Source organism: Ambystoma mexicanum, chromosome 3p (genome assembly GCF_040938575.1).
Source record: "Ambystoma mexicanum isolate Mex_15411 chromosome 3p, UKY_AmexF1_1, whole genome shotgun sequence".
NCBI lineage: Eukaryota > Metazoa > Chordata > Amphibia > Caudata > Ambystomatidae > Ambystoma > Ambystoma mexicanum.
In genome coordinates this window covers 712,816,459-712,837,979 of record NC_090925.1, presented here as the reverse complement: position 1 = coordinate 712,837,979, position 21,521 = coordinate 712,816,459, and the positions used below count along the sequence as shown (strand labels likewise).

Below are 21,521 nucleotides of genomic sequence, written 5' to 3'. Positions count from 1 at the left end.
AAGTAGCAGACTGGCTAAAGCTACAGTAAACACTTTAAAACATTCAGTAACTGGAGGCCATGACCATATTAGTTACATATATCTGTAGCTTTACTGTGCAGGAAAAAAGGTAATTGTCAAGTCAGAAGTCAGGATTTTGGTTTCCATGAATAGTTCACTAAACCTTTTGCTATCATTTTGGTTTCTAGACTTATTTGCTGGCAGAAAGACTTCTGCAGATGTCTCTATTTAAGTTGCAACCCATTTCGAATGGGTTGCTCTTTGTAGCTCATATTTTGTCCCCGGCTCAATCTTCTCATCCAGAAAAGTGTATTGGAGAGCGGGTTGGTGGCATCAATGTTTTACTTTTGACTGCACCACGCTGTAGCCTTTTTACTGCTTTGGTCGCATCTTGCTCCCTGAACAGGAGCAAAGTTGATACCATGCCATTTTAAAAGGTATACAACCCTTCTGTTTTGTTCAATTACACAAAGGCGATTATCATGCCACCCGAATATAGGCATGCAGCCGTTATTTGTCAATCATTGCTCTACCTCCCAAAAATCATCTTTGTCTATTGATCTCAGACTTTTTGTTCTATTGGGACTTCCCTTACAGCTGTCCTACTTTTTGTGGGTGGCTGGTTACCACGCATACAGGTCCTGTCATCCAAGTCAAAAACCATTAAGAATGTATTCTTGGTTTACTCTCAGTGAATTCATTTTACTTGTCCTTGCTTTTTACTTTGAAAATGTGAAAAATGTTGCTTATACTTTCAGTTCGAAAGGGCGAGCCTGAACCGTATTTACAGTTGTGCTAAGTTTATTTCACAGTTTCTGTAAATGATTATAATGGTTATGGTTTGTATACAATTAGAGATTGCAATCACATTTATGTAATTCATGGTATTGACATTCACTTTAAACTATAATACAGAAGAATGAAACATTGTGTAAACACCTGATATACAGCACAGGACCCTTCGAAATTGTTGAGTATTCAAAATGTAATTGTTAATATTAACATTTAATATCTACAATTGCAAAACTATTTTCCACATATTATCCTGATTGTACCACAATGTCAAATCCAACATGTGTTTCGACCTTGACGTTCTTTTTCAAGGCAATAATATTTGATAACAAAATGTGAACAGAAATTAATTTCCAACAAGCAGGGAGACATGTCAGGAGAAGGACTGGTCATTCTCCAGCATGGGGTCTGGCATGGATTCACATGCTCATGAATAGTCCCCGTCGTCAGGCTGGGAATCCTGGGTAAAGAAATAATCCGTTTCAGTTTCACTTCTGAACTGTCTTTCTACTAACCACCAATCACTGGTCTCTGGGTCATACTGCCCTCTACCTAAGCCCCTCCTCTGGCAGCCATCTTCAGATTTTTACCGCACGTTCAAGTTTTGGGAGACCTCGTGCTATAGCTCTCGAGCTTTTACTGCGTTTTGCGATTTTTCTAAGAGTTTTACTCTATTTTTTCAAGCAAGCGAGCCTCAAGCTCCATTGATTAACCTTCTGATTATCGGGGGCCCGTTTTTCATTCTTCAGCACCTTTCAAGGGCAGATTTTCGTTGAATTTCTTCTTGGAGGATTCCAAAAGCTTCTTCGAGGCCTACACCGCGAATCAGCGCCTCTCTTCAAGGTTTGTCCTGGCTGCAACATAAGAAACGTCTTTTCATACGATGGGCATTCCCTGTGCCTCTACTGCCTGCATTCGGACCAGTCTCATGTGGAGGACGACTGCGTGGCTTGTCGGGAGATGATGCAGCGCATGTGGGCCGACCGACGCAAGCGCCTCAACTAGTGGCTGCAGGCCAAGGGCCCTGCTCTGGGTGAGTCCCTGCAGCATGCCTCCCCTGCCCAAAAGAAGAAAGCTAAGCGGTCTTCTAAGACCTTTGAGGGCCCCCCTCCCGCGGGGGCCCAACAGAAGGCTAAGCACCGCAAGTCCACTGCCTCCGGGAGAGCGCCGTTGCAACGGGCTCCTCGGCAGCCAGGGTGAGTTCAGCGTCTCCAGCACCTTCGACCACGAGCCAACGCTCAAGTTCTTCAAAGAACAGGAAGTCGGACCATACGGGTAAGCTTTGGAGAAGACCCAGCAAGGGCCGACGGAGAAGGCCAAAGGGGAGCGGGTCTCCAACCCTCCCCTTAAGGTGAAGGCCGCGGACTCGGCCAGGACCACAAAGGCCCACGTGCATCAGACGAAGGCCCACACTTCCATCGAAGTAGTGGCGGCGTCCCTCGCGAAGGCCACCAGGGCGGATTCGCAGGGCACGGCCCCAAAGGTGACAGTATCCCTGCCTGCCAGGAGGGAGTCCTCCTTCCAGCCCATCGAAAAGACTCCGGAGAAGATGATGCCCATCATTTTGCCGAAACCGTCTCCCTTGTTCGCAGAGAAGGGGAGGGCATGGTAGTCGCCAGGGCACATACATTTCCTCAGAGGAAGAGCTCACCAGCCTCCCGGTCCTCCAGGAGGGGAGATGCGTCAAGAGCAGGCCCCACGGGAGGGATCCCGACGAGGTCGACGACGATGGTGACGACGACGATAGTGATGACGAAGGTGACAACGATGAGACTGACGAGGAGCAGCAGGGCGGTGACGACGGAACGGACCAGTCTAGGCCGCAAACGCCCAGGTCTCCTTCACCTCCACCCCAGCAGCCTCCTGGGGATATCTCAGTGGACTTTCTGACGGCTCTGCATACCGTTTGCCTTCAGAGGAACCATCACCCAAGAGGAGGAGAGTTCACTCCCCTCTGTCTTCTCACCCCTCGCCCCCCCCCCCCGAGGGATAACATGGAACCAGACACAGCGACGACGGGCACTGGCACGGACGACGACGGCAGCCAGGGGGGATCTACCGCCTCCACCGGCCAAGTCGTCACCGCCCGACAAGATTGGCTCGTTCCACGCCATGATCTTCATGGCGTCAGAGCTGTTCCTGGTCGTCCCGGAGGAGAAGGAGGGTTTCCTTTCCCAGCGCTGGGAGGCGATGAGGTAGAATGTGCTGTCGATCCCGTTATTGGATGACATTTGGAACGAGGGGTTGTCCCTAGTGAAGAACCCTTCGTCGGCTCCGGTGAAGAGGGAGCGGTACGAGAAGAAATACAGAGTGCCGGACTCTGCGCCCAAGTGCTTACGGTCCCAGCCGTCTACAGACTCTGTGGTTTTGGCAGCAGCCAAGAAGAAGTCTTCGGACTCATCCTCGTCGGCGGCCTCCTCGCCCCGGACGGTGAGGGGAAGAAGTTGTATGCCAAGGGGCGAAGAGTGATCACGTCGGCGGCGACAACCATCAAGGCTGCTAACGCCCTCGCCATTGTGGCACGTTATGACAGGGAACTTTGGTTCAAGATGGCCCCCTCCTGGACTTCCTTCCTGACGACAAGAGGGCTGAAGCGTTGGAGATTCTACAAGAAGGCGAGGTGGCTTCAGACCATGCCATTACAGTGGCCACGGACATTGCCGATACGGGATTCCGCCAAATGGGCAATGACGTTTGCCTGCGTCGGTGAGGCTGGTTTAGGGCCACTAATATCCATCAGGATGTTCAGTTGAGGGTGTTGGACATGCCCTTCGACGGGGACAATTTGTTTGGAAAGACTGTGGACGAGTCTCTACAGGGCATCAAAGCCGACACTGAGACGGCTCGTGCCCTAGGTACGCTTCAACGACGACGCCATCCTTTCGGACTTTTGGAGTGAAATCCCAAGGTTCCTCTAAAGGATTCGGAGGAGGTGCCTCGTCCTGCCGTCAGCCCCCACCGTTCATCGGCCCAGGAGACCTACAGGGGCCGCGGCAAGTCTGTAGGTGGAAGTCGTCGTTGCCAGGGCCCTCAAGGCAGCGCTTCGACGTTGGAACAAGATTGAACCGGCCGTGGAGTCGGGCCCCCACCCGTGCACCCCGGTGGGAGGCCAGCTGGCGAACTTAGTCAGTGTGTGGAAGACCATCTCCACCGACCGTTGGGTGCTGGACGCTCTCGCCCATGGACACACCCTAGAGTTCCAAAGGAAGTGTACACAGATACCACCAGTGGCCCGTCAGGAAAACCACATCTCTCAGCTGCTGCTGGAGGTATGGGCCATGTTAAGAAAGGGGGCGATCAAGCTCGTCCCAAAGAGGCTCCAGGGCTCCGGAGTGTACTCTCGTTATTTCCTCGTCAGAAAGAAGACTGGTGGTTGGAGGCCCATTCTGGACCTCCGCCGTCTGAACATGTACATCAAGTCCCAAAAGTTTTGGATGGTGACTCTTCAGCACGTGCTAGGACAGCTGGAAGAAGGGGATTTTCTATCGTCGCTGTACTTGGAAGATGCCTATTTTCACATCCCCATACACAAGGGACACCGCAAGTACCTATGCTTCGTGGTTCATGGACAACATTACCAGGTCAAGGCCCTTCCCTTCGGGTTGAAGTCGGCGCCACGAGTGTTCACCAAGTGCCTGGCTCTGGTGGCGGCGCAGCTACATCTACGAGGGATCCACGTGTACCCGTACCTGGACGACTGGCTCATCCGGGTGAACTCAAAGCACATCGCCGTTGACCACACGTCGAAGACAGTCCAGCTCCTGACGGACCTGGGGTTCTCTATAAACTTTGCAAAGTCTTGCTTGACTCCATCTCAGGACGCACTGTTTCTGGGAGCCCGACTCAACACAGTGTCGTGCCTGGCGTCTCCGTCGGAGGAGAGGATCGTGGCCATCTTGGGCAAGGTACAACGGCTGTTGGCCCTGAAGTTCGCAAGGGTGAGGTCCATCAAGTCCCTACTCAGCATGATGTCGTCATGCATATACCTCATTCGGCTGTGCAGGCTACAGATGTGACCGCTGCAGGAGTTCCTCGACGCCCGTTGGATACAAGTTGGAGGGAGGTTCGAGGACAAGATCACACTCACCGAGAGTTTCCGTCGAGCGATACAGTGGTGGGATGTGCGCGCACATCTGTCTGCGGGTGTGGATTTCCAGACCCCACCTCGTCAGGAGATGTCACGACGGACGCCTCCCTTAAAAGATGGGGAGTGCACTCCGGAAGTCTTCATGCAAGAGGCATGTGGCTACCGGAGGAGAAGTCGTTGCTCATCAACGTGTTGGAGCTGCGGGCAGTGTTTTGAGCCCTCAAGTCCTTCCTTCCGTCCCTCAAGGGCAAGGTGGTACAGGTCTTCACGAACAACACCACCACAATGTTCTACATCCGGAAGCAGGGGGGAACCAGATCCCCGGCGCTTCTCAAAGAGGCGCAGGACCTTTGACACTGTGCCGTAGCCAAGGGGATGTTCCTCATCCCGTTTCATCTAGCAAGAGTGAGGAACACCATCGCTGACTCTCAGCAGGGAGCTACGCTCTTGCCACGAGTGGGAACTTCGGCAGGACCAGGTGGATCATCTGTTGCGCAGATGTGTCAATCCCCAGGTCGATCTGTTTGCGACGGCAACAAACATCAACTGCCGGAAGTTCGCTAGCAGGTTTCCCCAGCCGGGGAGCATGGGGGATGCATTCTCTTTCCCCTGGGACGGCCTGTTTCTGTATGCGTTCCCTCTGTTGCTGTTGCTTCTTAGACTAGTCAATCAATTCCAGTGGTCCCGGATGATACTTGTCGCACCGGCGTGGCCGAGACAGATATGGTAGCCAGACCTTCTGGACATGTCGGCGTCCCCTCCCATCAAGATTCTGGTGATCACAGATCTTCTCGCCAGGGAAGGAGGCGGGATTCTGCACCACAACCCAGGATCGCTGAACCTGAAGGCCTGGCTCCTGCAGCACTAGAGTTTGGGGGCTACGATCTCCCAATGGATTGTAAGGAGGTGCTCACCAAGGCCAGAGCTTCGTCTACTCTCAAGTGCCACAGACACAAGTGGAAGAGGTTTGCTGTTTGGTGCTGTACCCAGAAGACCAACCCTCTACGAGTCACTGCTGCGCAGGTGTTTCCGTATTTGTTGTCGTTGGCCAAGGCAGGATTGGCCCAAGCTTCCATCAAGGTTCATCTGGTGGCTATTTCCCACTACACCAGATCTCCTGGAAGATCATCCTTATGGTCACATCGTTTGGTCAAGGAGTTCGTCAAAGGACTATTTTGCTCGTTCCCGCCGGTGAAGGCTCCGGCCCCGGCGTGGGATCTTAATGTGGTGCTTACTAGGCTCGTGGGTCCCCCGTTCGAGCCTATGCATTCGGCGCCACTGAAGTTTTTGCCATGGAACACAGCTTTTCTTGTGGCCATCACCTCCACACGAGTGGGAGAGGTCCAGGCCCTCTCTTGTAAACCTCTTTATTTGACATTCCACGAGGCGAGGGTGGTGCTGTGGATGCACCCCTCCTTCATGCCCAAGGTGCCATCAGACTTTCATCTAAACGAGCCCCTGGTGTTACCTGTATTCTTCCCGACGCCTTCGTCGCCGGCTGAGAGGACTTTGCACTCGCTGGATATGGCTAGAGCAGTAGGACCAAGAGAAGAGCAGCAGAGGGATAGGCGGGAGGGTTTGCATGTGAATCCATGCCAGACCCATGCTGGAGAACAACAGTTCTGTAACTGTTGTTCTCCAGCATGGGTCTGGCATGGATTCACATGCTCATGAATAAAGAATACATAGCAGTACACAAATGCACAACCACGGGAGGTGGAAAGGCTGAACATTAAGCATATCGACATTAAGCATCTCTTACCTCCTCACCAGGCTCACCTTCAAGCGAACAGGTTGCGCAGCTGACTCTGGACTCCTCCCTGGAATCCCTGTCGATGCAGTAGAATTTCGTGAAGGTGTGAGTCGGCCTCCACATAGCAACTCTGCAGATGTCCAGCAGGGGCACACCGGACAGGAACGCCGTAGTTGCAGCGATCGTTCTGGTCGAGTGGGCTCTCGGACAAGCAGGCAACGGTCGGTTTGCCAACCGGTGACAATGAGTGATACAGCCGGAGAGCCACCTGGAATTGGAAGCCTTCCCATGGTTCAAAGGGCCAACGTTCAGAAAAAGTTGCAACGTCTTCCGAAAACTCTTTGTGCGGTCCACATAGAACTTCAGCGCTCTAGCCATATCCAGCGAGTGCAAAGTCCTCTCAGCCGGCGACGAAGGCGTCGGGAAGAATACAGGTAACACCAGGGGCTCGTTTAGATGAAAGTCTGAATGCACCTTGGGCCTTGTTATTTACCCACCATAAGAATGCTGTCTGTCTGTGATGCAAGGTTATTGTTGGTCTATTGCAAAAATGTCATATCTCTAGTAAGTGCAAAGCCGGTGCTCAGTACGTTAATATTAAAGGTGCTTATTATAGAACTAAGGTGCGTGCGTATCCCTGAAATCAGTGGGGTCCCCAAGTGGGGTGGGTGGACAACTATAGGTGTCTACGTTGACTGATTAATATGAAGATGATACCATTCGCGCTCACCAATAGTAGTCTTCCTCTTGACACAATAGCAGATTTCCTTGTTAGCACATAGGGGTTCTGTGGTCTTGGCGTAGTTGTCGGACCACACAGTCCACTTATTACAGGTGATGCAACCAGGAGCCTTAAGTTCTCTTAATAGCAGGTCAGTTAGGGGTTCTCTGGTCTTGGCACAGTTGTTGGATCACACGATCCACCCATGACGGGTCACGCAACCAGGAATCTTGAGTTCCCTCTGAGCAGTTAAAATATTCAATAAACAAATAGTTTCTCAAAGGTGGCTTCAAAGCCAAACAGTTTCTCAGACTTGTTTTCAACTCTGCAGTTAGAGTTCTTCATTCACTTTTAGTTTCCTATTTCCTTTCAGTACATGATTAAACATTACTTTAATATTGGCAGGTTTGCTTTTTCATTCAGTCCGTTATACAAGATTAGCAGATTTGCTGGTTTGATTCAATTAGGTATTCAATGTAAGCAGTTTTGCTGTTTTCATTCAATTCAGTATTCAATATTAGTAGTTTTTCTGTTTCTATTAGGCATTCAATATCAGCAGTTTTGCTGTTTTCCTTCAATTCAGTATTCAATATTAGCACTTTTGCTAGTTTCGTTCAATTCGCTATTCAATTTTAGCAGTTTTGGTGCTTTCACAATTCGGTATTCCATTTTAGCAGTTTGGCTGGTTTCATTCAATTCAGTATTCATTATTAGCAGTTTATGCTTTTTGCCTTTCAGTCCTTCATTTAACTTTACAGTTCCACTTGTAATGCAAGTATTTATTCCCTCAGCGCTGTCTGCAACCTGTGTAGCCCCCTTCGGAACACCCTGGTCTCTGGGTAGCTTCGCCAGCACTCACCGGTTGTAAGCGTCTTCATCCGGCAGTCCTCTCTGACCACTGCTTCAGCTTCTGCGAGCCTCTCTCGCATAGGGGCAGGAGTTTGATTGGCGTCTGCGAGCTCAGTGCCTCTGCGAGGCCGGGTGCTGCGTTCTTGGCATTTGAGCCTCGCCACAGCTTCTTTTGCTCCCACTTTATACAGGAGGCTTCCTTCTTCATAAGGGGGGCTTCTCCCGGTTTGGGGATTTCGGCCATCGTCTTGTCTCTGTTCCCACCACAGCCTCCTCTGGATTCCCTAGCTTTCACAACAATTTCCATCCAGGTTCCCCAGGTCTCGCTCTCTCTTACTCCTGCATGGCTTGAACTTTTATACACCTGTGCTCCTTCAATGGGCTGCAGTTGTATTCTATCAGTCAATTCTGCCTGCCACTGATTAAGAGGCCATGCCTGACCTGCATACACTTAGCTTTCTCTTTCTCATCTCAGTAACAGAGTGGGGAGGGTGTGTGGTGTTCACTACTCTTAGCTGTCTCTTCCTTGTCTCAGTACCAAAGTGGGGAAGAGTATGTCCCAAGTGAGGGGAGTTGACTTAAAATAACCCATAAAGGTCGGGGGAGGGCTAGATTGGTTGACATTAGGATACAGGGGATACCATGTCTCGCCTAAAGCTGTCCCACTCTTTCCCCAAAGACCCTCCACCCATGTGATCCTGCCTCGCTTGCCAACTCCCAGGGTCAGGATCCAAAAGTGATGGTCTTTCCCTGGCCACCTGCAGAGAGAATCCCAGGGGAGTAGGAGTGAGAATACCGTCAGGTTTCTCACATACCCTTCCACAATACCAGTTGGACCGAGATAATTCACAAGGAAACCAGGAGAGGAATTCTTTATTACCTTGCTTTTGACTTCTGCAGGTTTTCTTTGTGGAGTGATTTGGGAAACGGTTCAAGACACCCCGTATACCACTTAGGCTGGTTCCTTCCTTCCTTCCTTCAGAGGTATTGGATATTCTTCAAAAGCATCAATGTTTTCTTCACCGTTCATTTTTCTCTTAATCCTAGGAGACTGTTGTTTCTTGGAGGAGAACATTCCAATTCCAATATTTTTGTCTCTTATTTGTGCCATCTGGGAAACTCTCAGATCCAATTGTGATCCAATTGTGGTAACTCTGTTCTAGAACCAATTGAGTGGGTAAACGGTAATTACGGCCACTACCAGATGTATCTCTTTACCCAGGATGCTAATGGGTATTTGAAATTGTGGGTAGATTTCACAGCCTACTTTTTTCCTCAACCTTTTTCCTCCATTTATGGGGAAGTAAGTCTGCTCGTAAGGCACACTTCCTACTCCCACTATCTAGTTGGACCTAAAGGGGGTTCCCCTCCAAAATGGCAGGAATTTGAAAAGAGGTTTTGTTTCCTATATATAAGAATGTGTCAGGTGGTTTTTACTCCCTTTCTTTTTATAGGGTCCTTCTTCCGGTTGATTTCCATTATAGTGGGTTGTGTATGTAATTCAGCACCTAGTGGCCCAATTTTCTTATCTTTTTGAATTGGGTTAGACTAGCTTACTGATAGTGAATGAGAAAGGTCAATTTTATTTAGCGGACAGTGTCTTGCCACATGCCCATAGCCTCTACAGGAATAGTATTGTTTGTAGGTGTCAAGAAGGGGGTTTATTAAGAGAGGATGCTTTCTTTCCTTTTCCTGATCCCGTATGGATTCATCCGCCTGTTCCAAGGTTGTTGTGATCATGGGAAGGTGGATAGTGTAGGGAAGGTATGGTATCACAAGTATTGACACTAACACAATGGATACAATTTGTAAAACCTTTATTGAAAATGTTGGGGTTGGAGAAACTCCTATTCTGCCTGATAACTAAGATGGGAGTAGTCTCGACCATCAAGCCATAAAAAAAAACAGTCCTAGTGGAGTCTATCAAATCAAAATGGCCTATGCTAACAAAAACCCAATGTCTGCCCTATTTTTGTACAAAAAGTGTAAAAAGGAGAAAAGGTATGCAAAAGGAAAAGTCAGTGTTCAAATGATAATGTGGCTAAACCAGCTCTCCTCCCCACGTTAGGCCTCACAGGGTAAAGCGATCCTTGTAGGCAGGATGACACACTCTGGCTCGGCTTGCAACACAGTTAAAAACCGTGGATCGAGGCCAGCCTGGCCTTCCACGTTTAAAGTTCCTTTCTCTGGCTTTCAAAATAATGTTTTAACCAAAACGTTCACAAAGGTCCCCCTCTGCCGGGCTCAGACCTTTCACCACACTGTTCTCGTAGGTCCCTCTCTGCCGGGCTCAGACCTCACACGATACAGTTCACACAAAGTTTCAAGGGGGATCCCTTCCCAAGCTTAATATACTTCGTGTCTCCCTCAATCGGACTTGGACCACTTTCGGATGTTGAGGTCTTTGAAATGTGAGTGGCTTTCGTTACAGACTACTGCAGGACCACTTCAACTCAGCGTTCACTATTTACTTTCACTCTTGCTGTTTGTTTGCCCTTTAGCTTCAAACAATGCACCTTTCACAGAGACTTTCCAATGGGCTACTACCTTTCACCGGAACACTCTGTTACTTAGTATTGCTTATCTTGCAGCTGTATTTTACTTTAAAGTTCATTTATGTGTCTGCCCTTTCTTTGCTTCTCATCCACACGCGTGCAGCCTTAACTTGTGATATGATGTTGCTCTTCATTCACTTTAACACACACCAGTCTCTCAGGTCTATTTGCCAACTCACCATCTCTCTGCACTTCTTTCTTGTTTTACGTTTTCTGATTTTCGAGTCGAGGTTAGTATCACAGGCTTGACCTCGCCTCCCCAACTCTGCCGTTCACCCAGGAGGGTTGCTGGCGTCCTTGAAACACAATGCAATCTTCACCTGTTGGATCTGGCCTTCTCCACGTGTCTTTCGTGGTCTGTCAGAGGCAATGACCTTCAGTAGGAAAGCCTTGGGGTTTTCGGCCCATTGCTCTCGTCCCTTGGTCCATTGCTCTGCTCCAGTAGATGTGCCTTCAGCCCAGAAGTTCTGCTAGTTCTCGTGTTCTGCCTTGCTCAGAGTGTGTCTTTAGATATTGCCTTTTATTCATGTGAGGAGAGCTAATTGGTATCAGGTGTATGCACTTGGGGTAAATTGCCTGACTTTGCCTGACCCCATTAACGGGACATGTCCAATGCGATATGAGAGAGTTAGTTTGGTTACTCTCAGTCGCCCTCTTTCTCAGCCCAGTGTTTGTGTAAAAAGGGGGTGGGGGGGAGTTGGGACTTTCGGAAAACCATAAAAAATATGATGGGGTAGATGAACAAAAAAGGAGGGAATACCGCGTCTCACCATCGGCTATCTCACCCCCACTCACCAAAGACCCCTCACCCAGGTGATCCTCATGCACGGATACACCGCCAGGGTCTGGATCCAAAGGCGATGGCTGTGCCCTGGCCACCTGAGAGATCCCTCGGGACTAGCGCGTGAGACACCCTCTGGTTTCTCACAATAGATAGTAGTTCTTTCAGGTTAGATGTCAGGCCAGATGACAACTTATTAGCACTCCCTGAAATATATCCATCTCCCCCTGATAGGTTTTTCTCATTAGCCTATGGGCAGAAGGTTCCCCCAAGTTTTCATACCTTAAACTGCCTACCAGTTGCCCCTGCTTAATGTCTACAGAGTCATCAGAAAAAGAAAAGAAATGAAGCTTCAATTCAACTCACCAGGAAAGAACAAGAGCAATATTTAATTTGTCCTCTTCTGGGGTTAGTATATACAAACCCATACCCGGGGGAACACTTACTTGTAACCCTAAAGGGATCATCATTTTTATCTTTTCTGGGTATTCGACACTCGTGTGGGCAAAAAAGCTCAAAATCATTCCCCTATACCATTTTCCTAATGGGGAGGATGGCTTGAGGAATCAAGACCTTAAATGTTAACTCCAACAAATGATTCACATAATTGGGAAGGTTAAAGCTTTCCCCCAAAACCTCACTTGGTTGGTTTGAGCAGTTGAAAAAAAGATTTTGGTCACCCTCTGTCTCTAGGGTTCGGTATTCAATATTAGCAGTTTATGCTTTTTCGCAGCAGTTGCCTTTTAGTCCTTCATTTAATTTCACTGTTTCACTTGTAATGCAAGTATTTCTTCCCTTTGCGCTGTTTGCAACCTGTGTAGCCCACCCGCAGCACCCCTGTCTATCTCTGGTTAGCTTCCCCAGACTCAGCGGTTGCAAGTGTCTTCCTCTGGCAATCCTCTCTGGCTAGTGCTGCAGCTTCTGCAAGCCCCGCTCATTTAGGGACAGTTCAATCGGTGTCAGCATGCTCAGTGCCTCTGCAAGGCCGGTTACAGTGTTCTTGGCGTTTGTGCCTTGCCACAGCTCCTTTTTCTCCCAGTTCGTACCAGAGGCTCTCTTCTTCATTAGGGAGGCTTCCCTTGGTTTGAGGATGTCAGTCGCCGTCTCGGCTCTCCCTGCGGCTGCCTCTGGATTCTCTGGGTTTCACAACAATCTCCATCCAAGTTCCCCAGATATTTTAAACACCTGTTGTCCTTCAATGGGCTGCAGGTGTATTCAGTCAATTTTGCCTGACTATGATTAAGAGGCCATGCTTGACCTTCATACCTTTCATGCATCTTCTTCGTCCCAGTACCTAAGTGGTGAAAGTGAGTGGTGTTTCTTACTCTTAGTTGCTTTTTCCTCGTCTTACTACTAGAATGGGGAAGAGTGTGTGGTGTTCATTAATCTTAGCTGTCTCACCCTCGTCTCAGTACCAGAGTGGGGAGAGTGTGTCCCAAGAGAGGAAAGAAGGGGAGTTGACCTACAATAACCCATAAAGGTCGGGGGAGGGCTAGCTTGGTTGACTTTAGGATAATGGGGATGCCATGTCTTACTTAGAGGCATCCCACTCTCAATCCGCAAGGACCCTCCAACCAGGTGATCCTCCCTCGCTTGTCCACCCTCCCCCCCCATGGTCAGGATCCAAAAGCGATGGTCTTTCCCTGGCCACCTGCATGGAGGGTCCGAGGGGAGTAGGAATGAGAATACCCTCAGGTCTCTCACATGACCCATTGCATTTATGATATTAAAGATATCACCAGTAAGCAATATTAATTGTACTTTATCGACCCTTTGTTAATTGATGAGATCATAACGTGTTAATCGATATTTCCTATAAATCAATAGGTATATCATACACATACCAATTATTGTCTGAGCTAATGCTGGCACGAAATCAATGAGAGCTGGCTTTATCTATGTAACAAACATTGGTGAGTGCTTATGGTATAATCTTTCCATGAGTCTAGGCAGGTGAGGTCGCAACCGATGGTCCCCCTAGGTTTGGTAACATGAAGGTGGATCTCATGGGGAGGGACTTTCCTCCTGGGGACAAGGACATACATCTGGGACACAGCCCTTTATCTCCCAACCTTGCAGGGTAAAAACATCACCCAACCCTTCCATACCTATGGTAAAGTTTGAGGCAATGTCTTACTGTAATGTGTCGGACAGTCTCACTATGATAGATACTGGGACAAAGAAGAACTCTACTGTCGAGCATGAAGAGCTTTCGACCAGCTGTTGTCAATCAAACTGATGTTAAGATGGGGCGGTCCCAGCTACTTAAACTAAACAGAAAAGAAGGACAAGGAGAGCAACCTTTGGAAGGAGAAGTCGGCGAGCAAGGAGGCTGCCAAAGAGCCAGCGACTTGGAAACAGGTCGATCAAACGCTGTATCGAAGCAGCAGTGTGGAGTGAGGAGATGAACCGAGGGACGCCAGGAAAACGTCTCGTCCATCAGATGAGAGTCGACAACCCTGAAGTTCAGAGTCAGTGTGGTGGTGGTGTGACCTATGGTGGGTGGGCCGTGTGATCCAAGAACTATGCCGAGACCGTCTACACTAGCCTACGGGAGAGCAGCATAGGCAATTTCTTGGGAAGTACAAGGAACTGTGATTGTGCGACCTGTAACAGATGGACCTTCTGCTCGAAACTTGCCCCCGGCCACCAGTAGTAACGGGCCGCAAAGTCAAGCGGCCTGAAAGGAAAGTAAAAGAAGAAAGAGAAAGAAAGAACCTGCAACCCCTGGTGAAGCCGCTGAAGAGTTCCCTGAGAGAGCGTAACAAACAAGAAGACAAGAGATAAGTAGAGCGTTTTATGAGGCAACTCCCTGGTTAATGCCATAAAACTGCAGTGTTGATGAGTCAGAAAGGACTCAGGGAGCCTTTTCCTCGTCCCGGTGTGGGAAAGTTTGAAGAATATTGATAAAACGTTGAAGAGTCAAAGAGATCTTGGATAATCTCTCCATTGCCCCAGTGCGGGCATGTTGAAGGACAGTATTCAAGTGGAGAGAGTACCACAACCCGTGGAGAGAAAGTAAAGAATTTCTTAAAGATGAAAATGAATGAACTCAAGAAAAGCCTGTTAAATTAAACTGGATGTACACTATGAGAAGGGAGCCATTCGCCTAGTTAACTGATCATTTTTGCAACGTTGTATAAGCCGAAGAGAGTCGCTACCCTAGGTTTTGATAAGAACTCCTTTTCTCAGTTTAGCAATTTTGGGAAAAGGGAACTAACGAAGCCCGGTAAGCAGAAACCAGCATCCTTTGGAAGTAGTCTCCGAGTGTTCCAAGGCATACCTCCTAAAGCTGCAAAGGTCGACACAAGCCGATGAAAATGTTCCTGTGTCCCAGTGGGAATTTCAGAACCTTGGAAGATAACCCACATTTAGGAGTTGGTCTTTCATCCAAGACAATCTTCCTCCTTGCCTGTTTTCTCTTACAATTATTTTTGTGTCAACACACAATCACCTCAAGAGTCGGCCCACCCCCTCCTTTTCAACAAAAAGGGATGAAACCCTTATACCCCTTCAAAAGGGACTCTAAGGGAAGCAAACAAGGCGAAAGAAAACTGAATAAGAAGAGAGTTTCAAGTCAAGGGACCTCATTATAGGTTGGGCAGTATCCCGCTGGTAATTCTGGTGTGATACCAGAATTACTATCTCCGCTGACCGATATCCCGGTATTAAAGGTGGTGCAGAGCCGGTAAGTTCCCATTCCCATGGAGTCCAATAGGACTCCATGGGATGGGATTGCCTGAATCGCCAGCATGGTTAGTAATGGTGGTGGTGATTCAGGCATGTATTTACCGGTTGGGGCCAGAACTCCCAGCAGGTCAGGCCTATCAGGAGATCTGTGGCCCCCACCAGCAAACTTGAAGTGTTGCCAGTCGGAATTTGTTTTTCCAGACTGGCACACTTATGAGTTCCAAGGTCTACACAAGGTAGGAGAAAGGGTGTTAGTGAGATGTATCATGCATATGTTTCATCCCCTCTCCTAGTGAGACCCCCAGCACTTTTTGCTGGACTTCTGGAACTTTTTCTTTAATCCTGAATGAGTGGAACCTTTTTCCACTCATTCATTCTTACGGGCTCTGTCTTTTGGAACTCTATTCTTTGTATGTTACCTATTCTATGGAGTCTATTTTCCTCCATAGCTCTTAAAGCTCCCAGTATCCTACTATTGGAGCACACAGCTCCTTATGGGCAGTGTTGCTGGGGACCCCTGGGTGCCTCCTTTTAGATTATTTTCTTTATTATTAACTACAGTTCTTAAGGATAGGGAGATACTTAGAAGTCACACTACCAGCTGCGCCTCCTCAGAGGTATTCTTCCTTTCCTCTCCTTCCCCCAGAAGCTCACTGTCTCCAGAGCTCTGGTTCTCTCCAGGCTGAACTACTGCAACAGCTTCTTTCTAAATCTGCCTGCCTCTACTCTCTGCCCTCTGCCACTCATCCAAAACAGGACTGCAAGACTTGTCCTTGGCCTCAAGCCCGGGGATCGTATTTCTCCAGGGCTGAAATCTCTGCACTGGCTACTAGTGGCAGCGAGGATTAAGTTCAAAACCCTTTGCTTTGTCCACAAGGCCTTCTGGGGCCTGGGGCCTCAATATCTTCAGCTCTCTCTTCCTAAATATCTTCCTTCTCGAGCTCTTCGCTCATCCGCCTCCAACTCCCTCAGGGCCAGTCGCTTCTCCAAGCAACGAGTTGGTGGTAGATCTCTTTCTTCTGCTGGGGCCTCCCTCTGGAACAGCCTCCCTGCCTTGCTGAAACTTAAGGAGAACCATCTCCGGCTCCGGCAGGATCTCAAGACCTTCCTCTTTGCTTCTGCCCTCTCTCCTCCTCGCCCCTGCTGATCTCCTGGCTGAAACTGAAAGTGCACTGGTTACCTGGGTACCCTCTGATCTCGGGCCCAGGTCCCCTCCGCGCCAGTTGCACACCTGCACTGCCCCCCTGGCAACCCTTGCACTCAGGGACTGTCATGTATCCCTACAGCCCCCTACCAGCACTTGACACCTGATGTCTGCACTTACCCTTGCACTTGCCACCAGCTGGCCGCACTTTATTTATTGTCCTTATTTATTTTACTGTTACCCTATGTACTGCACTGCCCCTCCCTTCTCCCCTCGCGCTTTTCCCTTCCCCCCTCCCTGCACTTGCGCGATCTCAATGGAACCAGGCCTAGTAAGATCGTTGTCTCTGTCTTCCATCTGTTCCCCCTCCCTTGCTTTGTCACGCCTTCAAACACCTTTGTATAGGCGCGTTATAAATGCCATATCATATCTCTTCTAAAACCTTATAGTCTGAGAGATTGGCACACACCACCTTCTGTGGAGTACCAAGGGGATACTTAGTATCCCCTTTCTCTCTGCTCCTGTGACTTTAAGTCACATAGACAATCACCTAGTTATGGCTGGTGGCAGTAGACGTGTCCTACCAACTATTGTGGGATTTCTTTCTACCGCAGGCTATGTCCATAGCTGTGGTGGTGCACAATAGGGGCAACTGAGTACCAACTCCGGGACTCCCTCCTTTTTTTGCCATTACTAGCGTGGTTGTTCTTTTGTCAGCCCTTCTTCTACCATTCTGGGAGAGGGAGGCCTCTGTGTGTGTTTTGCCTTTGGAGGGAACCTGTGGGTGTCCCTGCCTGTTGAGATGGATTTCTAAACTCTGACCTGGTGGGCAGAAGTTTACGAGGTCACCCTAGTTTAGTGGAACAGGGGAACCTTCTGGACAAACCAGACCAATCTATGGTAGCTTGGCAGGCGGTCAAGACTAAGTCTCAGGAGGTGTGAGAGTGATCGGAAGCGTACAATGAGCACACACAGTAAAACTCCACAGATTACCCTTAGACAGATGTATATCCAAAATACATTTATTATAGGCCTTTATAACAAAAACATGATTAAAACAATTACCACACACACTTATTCACTATCTTTAACATATAAACAATAATATGATTAGCCTAAGGCCCATGATGGCGGGAGAGAATAACCACAACCTGTAACCGAAAGGGGTTAAATCAACACAGATATCAGTTTAGGCAGTCATTCATCAACAATCCCTAACTTATTTAATCCAGCCCTACGAAGTGAGGAGCCTAGCGCTCAAAGTACTGTGTGCGTTAACAATGCGCGGTCATGCGTAAACGAAAAAGCGGGTTCTCTTCAGGGGACTGTAGCTGCTCAGGAAGGGGCTTGAGGCGATGAAGAAGTTCCTATTCCTAATTCCTAAAAGGAGGTCTACCCTTGCAGATAGAGTGACTTTCGGTGTTTGGGAATAGCTGGGGAGCGCAGGATATCCCAGCCAAGGTGAGTGCCTTTTGAGGGACACTTGTGCATAAAAAATAGATGGATGTGCCAGGGGGACTCTGGTAAATTAGGAAAGTACTCACCGACCCTCGACACAGTCTGAACCAAACTTTGGCAGTCTAGCCCACTTCGCTTGTAGGTGTTAACCCTGCAGTTTGAGGACGCTCGGCTCTCAGCAACTGTGGGACGGGACGATCGTCCTTGGCAGGACAGTAGCCTTTACTCAGCTCTCGAAGGAGGAAGAAGGACAGTTCTGGGGCAGCACGTCTCAGGTCACGGTAGGCAAGAACTGCAGGCACTTTCAGCAATGGTCACCACAGCGGGGCGACACAGGAATCGCAAATGCCCGTGGCATGGTGCACTCTCGTAAATCGCGACCCAGAGGAGATAGGACAAGGGCACGAGAGGGCCAAGGACCACAAGCTAGCGATTCCCAGAGTCTCGAGTCTGAACTCAGGACGGCAGCATTCCTGTGCAATACCCTGGGTTTGAGCTGGTCAGTTCACTGGATGGCCCAGGAACACTTCCGAAGAGCCTCTTTTCGAGGGTAAGTAGGAGAAGTCACCGGCGGTTCCTTTAGTCTGCTTTCTTGTTAAGGATACTTGGCTCCTTATGAGGTTTTGTGTGAAGCTCAGTAAATCGACCTGGTATGGATGCAGAGGCCCTTCTCTTATCCAAGATTTGGTTTGCGCTCAAATCTCAGATAGCCAATTGAAGATCTGCTCTCTTGCATGTACGCCAGGCGTGGGCCAATCGTGGCCCACAGTGGTTCCAGTCATTCATGGCTACCAGACATACTGGCACCAGTAGTGTGGATTGGGACCAGACAGTCCCAGCCCTCTTCTGGGTCACCATCACATGTGATATGCAGGAGCCCGCGAAAGATGCATTTTTTTGCGGGAGGCGGCATGTTCAAATAAGGAATTACCCAGGTCTCTCGACCTGGGGGAAGGCAAAGGGACAAAATAGTCAAAGGACAGAACAAAAGACTTTGTGGCACAGCCATTTTCGGCACTCGCCACAGTCTTGGGCCAAGCGCGGTAAACGCGGTATGGTCCATAAAAACGAAGTAAAAATACTTTAAAAGTAAACTACTGCCACCAGTTCGTCCTAGCCACACTTGTACAAACACCAAAAAATACTTAGAGGGTGGCTATAGCCATTAAACAAAACGACCCCATGTGGGGGTACTGTAAGGTACGTGGCATACACATAAAAAGTTACTAAGAAATGGCAACAAAGTCGAAGACTAAGGAAAACATAGTTTCACAGTACTGACAGCATGAAGGACGTGTCATTTTGCTCATAACAAATGAGCTAAAGCCAGAGGAGTGCAGTTGAAGGTTGTGCTCCACTGGAAAAAGTCAGGTTAGGTAATCTAAACAAAAGCAAAAGGTGTGGGGGTTTCACAAATGGAGGGAAAATTGCACCTAAGGGACATCTTTCCTAACACTCTACTGTCCCAGACCTAAGGACAGGGGGTCTTAATCCACCCCTGGATGAGTGTCATGTTCAGGTCAAGTAAACATTCTGGACAACCATTCAGCGTTGCTATGTTGGACACCTGGCCTGTGCTCAATGGTGAAGTCAAACCCCTGTACCCTTAAGGACCACCTGAGCAACTTTGGATTCTCTCCCTTCATGGTCATTAGCCACTTTAAGGGTTTATGGTCAGTTTGCACAGTGAAGTGGGTCTAGAGGTAGGGCCTCAGCTTCCTTAGGGCCACACGACAAATAAACATTCTTTCTCTATAGTGGACCAGCTGAGCTCTTTGTCCTTAAACTGGCGACTAATAAATCCAGTTGGGCCTTCCTTGCCTTTCTCCTCTACCTGTGATAGTACAGCACCTATCCCAGTGTCAGAGGCATCTGTCTGCACAATAAAAAACTTGTTTGTAGTCACAGTCCCTGAGAACAGGAGCCTGGCACAGGGAGCCTTTTAAGCCATTGAAGGCCTTCTCAAACTCCTCAGACCAAGAGACCTTGTTGGGATTCTTTCGAGTCGTGAGAGCAGTCAGAGGGGCAGCTATGGTGCCATAGTCTGCCATGAAGTTTCGATAGTACCCAGTGAGACCTAAGAAGGCTCTCACTTGAGTTTTTGTAGTGGGGGTAGGCCAGTCCTGTACTGCTTGTACTTTACTGGGTAGAGGCTGAATCCTCGCTCCACCTACTTCATGTCCGAGGTAGGCCACAGATCCTTGTCCAGGCTGGCACTTACTGCCCTTTATGGTCAACCGGCCTTCTGAAGAGCCTGCTTCACATTTTCACAGTTTCCCAGTTTCACATGTTCTTCCCAGGTGGCACTGAAGACAGATATGCTAAGCAGAATTCATCCAACCCATTTAGGACATGATTCACAAGCCTTTGAAAAGTAGCAGGTGCATTCTTTAATGCAAAAAGGACATTACCCTGAACGGGTAAAGACCCTCTGGGGTTGAGAACGTTGTCTTCTCCTTGGCATGTTCTGCTAGGGCTATTTGCCAATACCCTGCATTGAGGTCAAATGTGCTGAGGTACTTGGAGGTACCAAAGGTATCCACCAGCTCATCAGTTCTAGGCATGGGGTGAGCATCTGTCCTGGTGACAGCACTCAGAGCCCTGTAATCCACACAGAACCTCAGCTCAGAGGTACCTGCCTTTGGCACTAGACCACAGGACTGGACCAATGGACTACTAGAGGGTCCAATCACCCCAAGATCTAACATCTTGTTGACCTCCGTCTTGATGTAAGATCTCACCTTATGGCCACCCTCACGCTACCATGTGACCAGGGTGGTTTTGGCTTCCCAGACCCTTACCTATACTACAAGGCGGTACAGTTAAGGGTCTTGTTGGAACGCTCAAAGGAGGACCTGAGAACGTACTGAACCTACCTGGAAGACCTAGTAGTGCACCCACTGAAGGTGAGGGATTTCTTGTGGGTACCCTTGGGCGCATTCCATTGGGCGGCGAGGGACCATCACACGTTGGGTACCTTGTGGGACCTCTGGAGGGATAATGGGGTTAATAGAGGGTTTTCGTCCTGGCCTTCACCCATGCATTAGTAAGGGGTTCTCCTTTCAATCGGGGTGGCAAGGAATGAAGTGCGCTCAACAATGGTCTGATGGAGGTCTTGAGACGGTAGGCCATCTGTTTGAGAGGGGCCGCTTTAGAACCTTCGAGGAGGTGCAGGAGGTCCTGAGGCAGGACAGGATCACAATTGGAGTACTTGAGGTTAAAAGGGATATTCACGGACCCTAAGTGGCTCGCACAGATGTCCCTGAATCTCACCCCGTTTGAAAGATGGTTGGACACGCATCCACCCGCAAGGGCTCCCTTTTGAGCTTATATACTTTTTTGGTCTCCACCCCAGAGGCTGGGAGATACACATTCAAAAGGTGTTGGTTGGAACTCTCCGGGAAGGATATAACGGATGAGGTCTGGGCTAAGATATTCCAGATCACGTTCCACGGCAACCTCTTCGCCTCTACCATGGAACACAACTACAAAATACTACAGGGTTGGCACAGGGACCCATTGAAGATCTCACAAATGTTCCCAGCGGCCTCTCCCCTGTGTCACAGGGGCTGTGGTTGGGGGCTCCTCGTTCTACATGTGGTGGCATTGTTTAAAGATCTGCATCTTCTGGCAGGAACTACTTAGCTGGATTAAAGAATACTCAGAGGTGCAGCTGAGCATGGACCCTCTC

General features: G+C 49.0%; 1 protein-coding gene across 5 annotated transcripts in view; it reads left to right on the top strand.

The window, feature by feature from the left end:
- BRD8 (bromodomain containing 8) overlaps positions 1-21,521 on the top strand; it is a 1,405,947-nt gene that overhangs the window by 893,783 nt on the left and 490,643 nt on the right. The window lies entirely within an intron of this gene.